This window comes from Oratosquilla oratoria, chromosome 32 (genome assembly GCF_046742065.1).
Source record: "Oratosquilla oratoria isolate Oo_2021 chromosome 32, ASM4674206v1, whole genome shotgun sequence".
In the NCBI taxonomy this organism is placed as follows: Eukaryota; Metazoa; Arthropoda; class Malacostraca; order Stomatopoda; family Squillidae; genus Oratosquilla; species Oratosquilla oratoria.
This window is the reverse complement of record NC_134808.1, coordinates 35,657,905-35,662,158: the sequence shown is the minus strand read 5'-3', so window position 1 is coordinate 35,662,158 and position 4,254 is coordinate 35,657,905.

Below are 4,254 nucleotides of genomic sequence, written 5' to 3'. Positions count from 1 at the left end.
AGAATGTCTGTAAGAAAATGAAAAGATAGAAGTGTATAAAGGAGGGCTATTGCCACCGGGCGAATTAGCGAGCGATTAGGGGCTGCTGGTGGTTGTGGCTTGGGAGAAATGGACTGGGAGCTTGGATGGCGGCGCCGACGCCGGGATTAAAAACAGATTGCAATCACCAAAAGTTCAGAATATGGTAGGAGGAGTAGTAGGAGAAAATCTTAAGTGGCAGGTAAACTGAAATAAGGAGATGTAGTATAAGAGAAAGTTCGAAAGGAAGCGAATTTTAGTCGAAGAAAAAGCAAGTGTGGATGTTTGTCCGTGGGCCGTGGCTATGTTCGTGAGAGGTATGTGTGTGTATCTTACGGGAAGTGAGTAGAGTTCACTTCTCGCGTGTAGAGTGCGTTCCTGATTAGCCCCAGGTAAGGCAGGAGCTCTCTTGCTTTTCCCCAGGTTGGGTTTGAGTTGTGTATGCTTGTAGCCTGTCAATTAATGGGCTACATGCAATATTATTATTACTATTATTATTATCATTTCATTATTATTGCTGTCACCAGTCAAAGCTGGTGAAGGGGTGTATTATTAATAGGTACGATTATACACGTCTTATCGTGTACACCGCACGTGGGACGGGCGCAGCTGACAGATAGTCTGTACGGTGTGGTCTAGGTGCAATGTGTTGTATCAGGTGTTTGTGTCTGTCGTGCAGTTTTTCTAGGTGTTTTGAGTGAAGTTTGTGTTTGTGTTGGTTCAGTGGACGGATGTTGGAAATTTGGTGTAGAGACTCAGTGGTTCTTAAGTCGCTCCATTGCGAATCCGTGATGAACTTCACAGCGGCATTCTAAACCTTCTGATGCTCGTAGCTATTAGTGGGACATGTCAGCGGGCTTAGTTCCGGGGACTGGCACAAAATCGGTCTGTATAGACGTATGGCAAACGCTCTGAGTACATATAAGCCGACGGGAAAGGAACTGGGAGAGGTTATCAGGGAGGGGTAGGTGGAGGGGCGGAGGGGAGTGTGTGAGAAGGGGACGGGTGGGACTTGGAGAAGATAAAGGAGGACATTTCTGACAGTTGGCTGAAGTGGACTAAGGTGGATATTTCATACATTTATATAATGCGGGTAACAGATGGACTATAAGAAGGGAGATGTTGAACATGCTTCTCTTATGCTCAATGGTTTTGAAGCTTTGAATGGCGGCCGCTTCCAGGCATTTCCTCCTCACCCTCTGGTTCACTAAAAAGAAGCTCTGCGTTATCCCAATCCATCAGGTGGTCGTTATCCACCGGAGCACCAACGACCACCTGATGGATTCGGATAACATTTGTTATACATTTTTTTTGTATTTGGTGACCACATCATTGCTGCATATTCCAATCTTGGTCTTGTCAAAGTAATTAGTATTTTCTTCACCATTTCTTCATGTAGGTATGTACATGCCACTTTGTTCTTATTAGATTATAAGTTTCTCCAAAAATTGTGTTTATATGTTTCTCAGGTGACATATTATTCAGAATAATGACTCCCAGGTCCTTCTCATTTTCTACTTTTTTTTTTATTTCTTCTTCTCCCAATTTATATGATCCTATTATTCTTTTTTGCTTTTTCCAAATTCCATTATACTACACTTCTTAGTATTGAACTCCATCTTCCACTTCCTACTCCATTCCCATACTTTATTGAGATCACTCTGTAGTGGCTCACAATCTTCTTCCGTGTTCACTTTTTAAACAGTTTTGCATCATCTGCAAAGAAGCTCATATAACCTTCAATTCCTTTATCCATATCATTAATATATATAGCAAACATTATTGGGGCCAGAAATGTTCCTTGTGGAACACCACTTATTACTTCATCCCAATTAGAGTGTTTGTCTCTTATCACTACTCTCATTTTTTTTTTTTTTTTTTTTTTTTGCTTGCAAAAAGTCTTCCACCCATTTAAGCAGTTTACCCAGCATTCCTCCTTCAGTTTCTAATTTCTTAAGTAACTTCTTATGTGGTACTTTGTCAAAGCTTTTTTTATGTCAAGAAATGCACAATCACCCCATTCATCTTTCTTGTATTATATCTATTAGCCTTGAATAGAAACATATTAAATTGGGGACGCATGATCGTCTTTGTCTGAATCCAAATTGCCTTGGATTTTGTACGTTTTTTTTTTTTTTTTAATACTTTACCCATATACTTTTGATAATACTTTCACAACTTTTTATTATTGTACTTGTTAGAGAGACTGGTCTATAGTTGGTAGGGTCTTCTTTATTTCCTCCTTTATATATAGGTACTATATTTGATCTTTTCCATTCTTTTAGAACTTTTCCTTATTTCAAGGAACTGTTTGTTATGCTTTGTATTTTGTCTGCCAGTTCATTCCTGCATTCTTTCAAAATCCAGTTTGCGATTTCATCCATGCAATTTTCTGACATCAAGATTACTCAAGTGTTTCATTATTTCATTTTTTGTTACTTCCATTTCTTTCATAGGGGGGGGGCTTTCTCTTTCCATTCGATCTTTCCAGGTTGTATGATCTCCCTTGTAAACACCGATTTAAAATGTTTGTTCATAATTTCTGCCATTTCTATTTCCTTTGTGTATTCAACTCCTTGTCGTAGTTTCTCTAATTCTTGTTTGTTTTTCAGTTTGTTGTTTACAAATCTGTAAAATATATTTGGTTGATCTTTACATTTTTCTATGACATCTTTTTCATATTTTCTCTTTTCCTCTCTGCACACTTGTACATATTAATTTCTATAACTAGTATATTTTCCATTTTCAGGTCTTTTATATTTTTTCCATTTTGTCCAATCTTTATCTCTTATGTCTTTTAACTCCCTAAAACTTTTGTTGTACCAGCACTTTACATATTCTTTTTCTTGTTTTTGTCTTGGGACATATTTTTCCACTCTTTTATAAATTTTTGTCAAAATATTCCATTTCTCTCCCACTGTTGTTTCTTCTTTGTGTATTCTTACCCAGTTTTCTTTTTGAAAGAGTTCTTTTATTTTATCTTTTTTTCATACATCAATCTTCCTTTTATATATTGTTCATTTCTTTTCATGTAGTCTTCCTCAGTTCCAGTTCAATCAATATGTGGTCACTTTTACTTATTGGCGTCTTGTATTCAATGTTTTCCACTATTTCAGGTTCTGATGTGATTATTAGGTCTAGTCTAGATGGGTCTTCTTCATTTCTATTCCTAGTGTTCTCTTGAATCAGTTGTATCATTATATGGTCAAAAATCATCTCAAGTAGAACATTTCATTATGAGTCTTCTCCACCCTTTACTGTCTATTCTTCCTTCATCTTCCATTATCTTATTTAATGTCATCCTTGTGTCTTCTAACATACTTTTATGTTCACTCTCTTCCCACAAGGCTGTTTTTGGAGGCACATAATTTATTATAAACTTTCTGCTCTTCTTATCTCTGTCTTCTACTTCTGTAACCGTTATGGTACGTGGTTGTGGCCACCGCGAGCCACCAGTGTAACCGTTAGATAGGTTGTGTTGCGTGGGTGAACCGCTGCCGCCAGTGTATACGTTATGGAGCACCGCTGGGCACCAGTGTAACCGTTATGGTAGGTTATATGGTTACGTAGGGAAGTCTTAATGTGGCGAGATAGACTCCAAAGCGGGAGTTTTCTTTGTTTATTCAAACAAGAGATTCAGGTTAAACTACAAATGCAAATGCCCCTTTGGGCTAAATACAATAAGTGCCAGGCCTTGACCTAGGGCACAATAGCTCTGACCTCTGGCCGGTAGGTTCGTGACCTACCCAGCCTCTGGCAGTAGGTTCTTCACCTACCCCAGCTCTCGCGCCGTGACATGGGTGTTAAACATTTTATAGGAGTGTTAGTGGTTTCAAGCAAGGGTGTTAGTCTTGTTATTCATTGCATGGGGTCTGTTCTATGTAAGAGGGTTAGTCCTATAATTGGTGGATATTGTTTGGTATATTATATATATATATGTTAGTTTATGCTTAATATACTAGGGCAGTTATAATAAAAGGATTTATGATACGTTAGTCTGGTGACACTAGGCATCTATATCTTGTTTGTCTTCAAATGTGCTGCGTTAGGTGTGCATGTCGTGGGAAACGCAAGGTAAGCAAGAGGAAGTCTCGCTCTGTTGCAAGCATGTGGATCACGTGCGTGGTGGGTGATGGTTAGTAAGTGGTAATGGATACACTTCTATCTTAATTATCTTTACTGTATTCTTTCCATATGTGACACTCCTCACGTTTATATCCTTCTCCGTCAGGAACA